Raw genomic sequence first — 8,086 nt, forward strand, 5'->3', positions numbered from 1 at the left:
GCTTTTGTTGTTGTGGTTTATTTTTTTATTATTATTATTATTATTACTATTACTATTATTATTTTTTAAAGCTTTTCCAGCAGTTCAAGATGAATTGAAGCTTTCTGCATCTCAGCTGCAGAGCATCCGGGCTGGCGGCTGGTGCTGCGTGGGGCAGCAGGGGTGCGACCATCCGGATGCCCTCGCCCGCGGCCAAAAGCAAAGTGGGGAGAGGAGTCTGGGAAAGGGCCATGTGAGGTGCTCCCTGGGCCCTGCCCTGCTCGGATCCCGTAACTACCACCTGGCAGCCACGGAGCGGGCACATGTGGGGACCGCTGAAAACTCAGGAGATGGGCAAAAAAAAACCAAACCCAAGGCCATGCCGAGTCTCAACCCGGTTTGGCTTCTCAGCAGAGGGGCTGCGGGCACAGCAGGGGAGGCTCTGGCTGGGGTGAAATGGTGCTTCATGCTATACCTAACGGGCACAATATGTCCTACTGGATAGGCAAAAAGGATCACAAAAAAAAAAAAAATTATATTTAAGGGCTAATTATCACACTGACAGCTCAGAGCGGGAAGGGTGTCCTCCTCCGCACCAGCACCAGCATCTCTGTCTGCAGGCAGGGCAGGCATCCCTAAGGGGCTGCCCCAGCCCTGCTGCGAAATCATAGTGTGACCTTGTGCAAATTGCGTCTCCCCCCTGTCTCATACTCAGCCAAGGAGCACCGTGGTGCAGCTCCACTGATTTTCATAGAGTTGCGTGTTATTTACAGCGGGGTTGAAGCCCCAGCCATTGCTGGTGGCTGCCTTTCCTATCTGGAGCACCCGTTGTCTTCCCTGGGTCACACTTGGTGAAAGCTGTCTGCAGGTCACAGCTTTTCATATCACTCTGGGTGTCTGTTTTGTCTGCAAATTAGGGGTGATAAATCCTAATTTACCTTCTGCAAGGCTGCAGGGGTGGCTAAGTTTGTATCTGTACAAATGCTTTGCAGAGCAGTTAGCAGTATCGTTTGCAAGAGAATGTATTAATAATGCAAACAGGCAAATTAAAAACCAAAGCCCAGCCCTTCCTTTTCATCAGCAGGTAGAAATAAAATCTCCTGCTTTTCTTATGGCAGAGATTCTTAAATTTATAGTCCACAAAGGCATGTGGCCTCCAGGTGCTGGCTGCTCCTCTTTGTAATGTAGCCGGTTAAGCAGCCAAACACCTATGCTGATCTTTCCTTCCCTGGTAAGCTTTTTGCATGGCTCCCATGAATGCAGGTAGTCAATGGGAAATGGATGCTCTGGCGTCCCAGAAATCATTCTTCACGGAGGACTTGGCCCATGTTCTTAAACAACTCCTTGAAGCAGTCACGTTAAGTACCAAGCCTTGTATCCAGAGCTAATAAAGCACTTGTACCTTGGCTTAAGCTTGAGCATTTGGGGAGTTTCAGTAACTTCTTTGTGCTTAGGCATGAATTTATCTTCTTGTATCAAGGTTACAGAGCTCAGTGTCTTGCAAGACTGAGCAGACCATGGGAGGAGGAGAGGGGGGCAGTTGGCTCCCCAGAATGACCCCGTGCCTTGAAGCAAATCTCTGTCAGCTCTGATTATTCACAGGTTGTTGGCTGGATACCCAGCAGGAAACTCTTAAAAGTAATGATGAAGTAGCTGTGACTTTACAGCTTATGACTGGGAAATGTGTTTCATCACCTGCTCCTAAGGGGTGACACGTTCAACCCTGCTGTCTATAAAGTTATGCTCCTCGGCCAGGACTTGCTGATAAAAGCCGCCCGCCAGTCCCAAACCCTGCACTCGCTCAAGCCCCATCAAAGCTGCCGGGCTTTGCTGCGGGGGCTCAGTCAGTCCCACCACTGAGCCCTGGGGCTGGACGTGGCAGGAGATGCCCATGGGCAGAGCTGGGTGATGCCTCCCTGCAGGCAGCCAGGGTACAGCATCCTGTTGGTGGCCATCAGCTCCATCGGAGCAATGCCGCCTCCCCATCGCTCTTCTTTCACATCCACCAAAAAAAGAAAAAAAAAAAAAAAAGTGCAAAAGAGTTGGGTTTCCCTTAGGCCAGTTTTCACTTTCACCCAGTTTCTGTTTAAATCCACAGAAACGACACCTGAACAAGCAATAGAATTGGTCACTCAGAAGTCATTCAAATTATTCCAATTTTCAAGCTAAATCCTGGACAATTTGATCTAGCCCTTTTCTGCTGTTCTTGCAGTTGTTTTTCATTTGCTGACTTGGTTTCATCATTTGCTTTTTTTTTTTTTTAATATTTCCATCTATTGCACAGTATTTACAAATAAAATCATACTGTAAATTATTTACAAAAAATAAAAAAAATTTTAAAAAAATCAGTCCTGATGGCATAAAACCAACCTGTTTTCATTACTGAGATATGATGGCACTTACGATCACTTTAGTAAATGTAATGTAAAAAATAATAATAATAATAATGTGTACGCAAATTTAATATACATGGTCTCATGTAAGATAAATATTTGCCTTTTTTTCTAAAAGGTGTATGTATTCTGTAAGTGGAATAGTCTGTAGAAAGTTTCTATATGTTCTTAAAATGGCAATACATTCCAAAAAAGGTACTGTAAATATGTACAGCGTACAATGTAATTTGGTAGTTTTGCCTGTAATTTTATTTTAACTCCAGTTTCTACACTTGCATCTTGCAATGTCTGTATGGTTATATCAGTGCAAAAAAAAAAAAAAATGCAGGTAAAAGCACAGTCTGATGTAAAAAAAAAAACCAACAAAAACCCACAAAAAAACAACACAAAACAACAAAAAAAAAAACAAAAAGAAGAAAAAAATGCTCAGTATTTGATGTTTGTGACCCTTATTGTAAATGACATCTGTACTGTGAATGAGAAGTTTTTACAAGTATAATATTGCCTTTACTACAGCTCAGATTGTCTGCTCAGTCTGAGCATATTTTTAAAAAAATAGCATGTTGGAATAAATTTTAAAGTCCCAACATATTACTACTTGCATGACTGGCAGTCTTTTAATTCTCATTTTATTGAGCACAGTCAGGGACCCAGGCTGTAAAACGATGGAGGCAAATTCAGATAAACCAGGGTGAAGCTGCAGCCACCCCACCCAAGCGATCACCGACAAAACTCCCGAGTTGCTTGTAAAGTGCTGCCATAACAGAAAATGCCACAAAAATGTGGGGTTTTTTCAGTATTTCTTCCTTGCAGTGCAGAGGTAGTGAAACAAAGTGACGGGGTGGATGCTCCGATGGGGCTCTGCAGAGGCCGGACGGAATTCAGTGCCCTCATCACAGACCATCTGCAGGAAGCTACATCTGATTTTTTAAGAGGTGTCCTTCCTTGCTGGATTCCCCAAAAGCTGGGATGCCGTGGATGCTATGGGGGTCTTGCTGGGCTTTCTGCGGCCAGGGGAAGCGGCGTGCCCTGCCAGTGAGCTGGGGCGGCTGCTTTCCCCACTCCCTCCTTGCCACGTCCCTCCAGACTGTCCTTCCCCTCCAGGGCACGTCGGGGCCTTTCTCCCCAACGCGTTCCTCGCCAAGTTAAACACACGGAGGGCCTGATCCAGCAAGGCTGTGTTCCAACCCCAGCTCATAGCCAAGCAGATCAGGACAGGTTTTGCAAGCCCCAGCCATGCTCCCTCCTCTGCCCCACCAGCGTGCCCGGGTGCTGCCTGCCCTGCTGCCTGGGACGTTCCTGCTGCCTGGGGCATCCCTGCTGCTGGGCTAGCTGGGGGCAAGCAACCCAAAAGAGGGTATTTTGGAGCAGGGAGGGAGTCTGCTCCCCTCCTCATCCTCTTTTGCCTGTTCTCCCACGAGCAGCTCAGGGGCTTGCTGCACCCCAGCACCCCTGCAAACCCTGTCCTTCCCAACCATGCTCTCCAGCAGTCTCAGCGCAGCAAGCATCGCATCTCAGGAGCCAGGCCTGCCTGAGGCTGGTCCGCTGCCAGTGCTGCTCCTGAAATGAGCATGACCATTAGAAAAGGGAAAAAAAAAAAAAAGGAAAGCCTGTAATTTCCCCCTGCTAATTGTCCTTACAACGAAGCAAGCTGCCTTCAGCCCAGCCGTTCCCTTCATGCCTCAGCAAACCCTTCTGGGCAGCTTCCCACCTGCTCGTCTTCACCCCATCGCCTCCGGCAGTCCAAGCAGCCTTTGATGGACATTTGCAGACACATTCAGAGACTAAAGCAGGGGAGCTGGTAGAGGGAGGCTTTGCAAAATAGGTCAAGGAAGGAAATCTCTATCTGATTTCTATCCATGACCACGAAGCTGGGGCTGCATCAGCCAGCCAGAACCCGGTGCTCCCATCAGAGCCCATAGCCTGAATAGTTGGCACCTCCGGCCCCAGTGTCTGAGCACGGTGGCTGTGCTGGATTAAGAGACATGAGGGAAGGGGTGGGGAAGCTCATCCGGCCTCTGTTTAGTCTCTCAAAAGCCGCATTTCTGCATGAAGAGGAGGGAGAGGTGTTGGTGGCAGGATCATGAACCTCTACCTTCCTCCTCTCCCAGAGCTGGCCAGCTTTGCAGCAATCACTGTTCTTTCATTTATTCGTCACTCACTGGGGAGGAAAGAGCGTACCAGTCCCCAGCACTCAGCTCGGGGAGCAGGTCCCTGCTTCCTGCCTCAGTTTCCCCAACTGCAGACAGCAAAAGCTCATAAGGCTACAAGAAAGCTCCAGTAATTAAAGTAAATGCAACAGCAAGGCCTAAAGAAGCACAGCTTTGGGTGCCATCTCCCAAGGGCATCTCCCTTGTTGTAAAGGCTTAGGAAGCTGTGGGTGGTGGGTGCTGTGCTATGCATCCCACTGCTCCGGGGGGTTCCCGCTCTTGCTGTCACCCCTGCTCCGAGAATCTGCTAGGTGTGGTAGAAGTGGATCCAGCATTTCAGTCCATGCATCCAAAGAGCCTCTGTGGGCCTAGGGAGATGTGTGAGACTCAGGGCTTGGGGAAGATTGGGTCCTTTACTACCCTAATAACACCTTGTATTCTCCTTTATGGTGGTTGAAGGCAAGGAGCATTGGCTGGGGGCCACGGGATGGTGACGTTTGTTCCAGATATGCTGCCAGCCCCTCCAGCGTGTGCTTTAGCCACTGAATGGAGGAATGATTTTTCCTTTTAAAAAGAAAAGTTTCTCCAATGCTTAAAAACAGAGCTGCTTTAAAGGCAGCCAGAGCTGTCTGGAGAATGCTGCAGCTAGACCCCACTAATCTCCCAAACCTGGAGCCAATTGGTTTACACGAATCTCCAGAGTGGCTCCAATTAATCAGGTGTCCCAAGAAATTCCTTCCCCCTAAAGAGTCTTTGTTTTCTAGACACAGAGACCAGACATTTCCTCCCCTGGGAAGCCAAACATAGTATCAAAATATTAAGAATCCTTCGACTGATGTTACCAACTGGTTACCCCCTGGGCAATGCAGTTACCGATTGCCACGTGAAGGACGGAAGGTTGTGACAACACTGTAGGAAGTTCAAACCAGTGCCTCTCTCTGGGAGGCTGAAATTTCTGCTGTTCTTTTTGAAATAGCCAAGTCCCCTGGTGAAATGGTCTTTTCTTCTCCTCAGGTTCAGCCTCAGCCTCCCAGCAGCTTGGGAGCTTGACTCGAGAAGCTGGAAAGATGAATTCCTGCTATAACCAGGCCTTTAAGTGTACCACAGGCATAAAAGCACCATCAGAAATCTTCACTCCTTGACCTCCCATAGGGCTCTTGTCTGAAGAAGGAGCCAGATTACCCATCCAAGGGGTGGGTTTTGGCTGCACCATGTTGGATGATGTGGCCCAGCATCACTATTGGGAAGAGCTGATGGGCTTGTGTAGAGAGTGAGCAGGGTGGTTTTAACAAAAAAGTCAGTTTTCCTGCTTTCAGTCACTCCACAATCTTGCACAGAGCTCACCATGCTGCAGGCATGGGAGGAATAACAGAGGAGGAAGGGCTGGGGCTGGGGCTGAAGTAATGCCTCCAGGGAGATGCAGCAGGACTGAAGCCGAGACGGGGTGGAGGTGGGCACAAGGCACTGCCTGCACCAACATCCAGCCCTGCCAGCAAGTTTTTGGTTGGTTTCTGGGTTTGCTTTCACTGCTAGCATCAGTGCAAAGGGCTGTGAACACTTCCCTCAGCCCAGCCGTTCCCTTCATGCCTCAGCAAACCCTTCTGGGCAGCTTCCCACCTGCTCGTCTTCACCCCATCGCCTCCGGCAGTCCAAGCAGCCTTTGATGGACATTTGCAGACACATTCAGAGACTAAAGCAGGGGAGCTGGTAGAGGGAGGCTTTGCAAAATAGGTCAAGGAAGGAAATCTCTATCTGATTTCTATCCATGACCACGAAGCTGGGGCTGCATCAGCCAGCCAGAACCCGGTGCTCCCATCAGAGCCCATAGCCTGAATAGTTGGCACCTCCGGCCCCAGTGTCTGAGCACGGTGGCTGTGCTGGATTAAGAGACATGAGGGAAGGGGGGGGGAAGCTCATCCGGCCTCTGTTTAGTCTCTCAAAAGCCGCATTTCTGCATGAAGAGGAGGGAGAGGTGTTGGTGGCAGGATCATGAACCTCTACCTTCCTCCTCTCCCAGAGCTGGCCAGCTTTGCAGCAATCACTGTTCTTTCATTTATTCGTCACTCACTGGGGAGGAAAGAGCGTACCAGTCCCCAGCACTCAGCTCGGGGAGCAGGTCCCTGCTTCCTGCCTCAGTTTCCCCAACTGCAGACAGCAAAAGCTCATAAGGCTACAAGAAAGCTCCAGTAATTAAAGTAAATGCAACAGCAAGGCCTAAAGAAGCACAGCTTTGGGTGCCATCTCCCAAGGGCATCTCCCTTGTTGTAAAGGCTTAGGAAGCTGTGGGTGGTGGGTGCTGTGCTATGCATCCCACTGCTCCGGGGGGTTCCCGCTCTTGCTGTCACCCCTGCTCCGAGAATCTGCTAGGTGCGGTAGAAGTGGATCCAGCATTTCAGTCCATGCATCCAAAGAGCCTCTGTGGGCCTAGGGAGATGTGTGAGACTCAGGGCTTGGGGAAGATTGGGTCCTTTACTACCCTAATAACACCTTGTATTCTCCTTTATGGTGGTTGAAGGCAAGGAGCATTGGCTGGGGGCCACGGGATGGTGACGTTTGTTCCAGATATGCTGCCAGCCCCTCCAGCGTGTGCTTTAGCCACTGAATGGAGGAATGATTTTTCCTTTTAAAAAGAAAAGTTTCTCCAATGCTTAAAAACAGAGCTGCTTTAAAGGCAGCCAGAGCTGTCTGGAGAATGCTGCAGCTAGACCCCACTAATCTCCCAAACCTGGAGCCAATTGGTTTACACGAATCTCCAGAGTGGCTCCAATTAATCAGGTGTCCCAAGAAATTCCTTCCCCCTAAAGAGTCTTTGTTTTCTAGACACAGAGACCAGACATTTCCTCCCCTGGGAAGCCAAACATAGTATCAAAATATTAAGAATCCTTCGACTGATGTTACCAACTGGTTACCCCCTGGGCAATGCAGTTACCGATTGCCACGTGAAGGACGGAAGGTTGTGACAACACTGTAGGAAGTTCAAACCAGTGCCTCTCTCTGGGAGGCTGAAATTTCTGCTGTTCTTTTTGAAATAGCCAAGTCCCCTGGTGAAATGGTCTTTTCTTCTCCTCAGGTTCAGCCTCAGCCTCCCAGCAGCTTGGGAGCTTGACTCGAGAAGCTGGAAAGATGAAATCCTGCTATAACCAGGCCTTTAAGTGTACCACAGGCATAAAAGCACCATCAGAAATCTTCACTCCTTGACCTCCCATAGGGCTCTTGTCTGAAGAAGGAGCCAGATTACCCATCCAAGGGGTGGGTTTTGGCTGCACCATGTTGGATGATGTGGCCCAGCATCACTATTGGGAAGAGCTGATGGGCTTGTGTAGAGAGTGAGCAGGGTGGTTTTAACAAAAAAGTCAGTTTTCCTGCTTTCAGTCACTCCACAATCTTGCACAGAGCTCACCATGCTGCAGGCATGGGAGGAATAACAGAGGAGGAAGGGCTGGTAACAGAGGAGACATCCAGCCCTGCCAGCAAGTTTTTGGTTGGTTTCTGGGTTTGCTTTCACTGCTAGCATCAGTGCAAAGGGCTGTGAACACTTCCCTGAGGGGTGGAGCTGGCAGAGCA

This window comes from Egretta garzetta, unplaced genomic scaffold (genome assembly GCF_000687185.1).
Source record: "Egretta garzetta isolate BGI_Z169 unplaced genomic scaffold, ASM68718v1 scaffold368, whole genome shotgun sequence".
Taxonomy (NCBI): domain Eukaryota; kingdom Metazoa; phylum Chordata; class Aves; order Pelecaniformes; family Ardeidae; genus Egretta; species Egretta garzetta.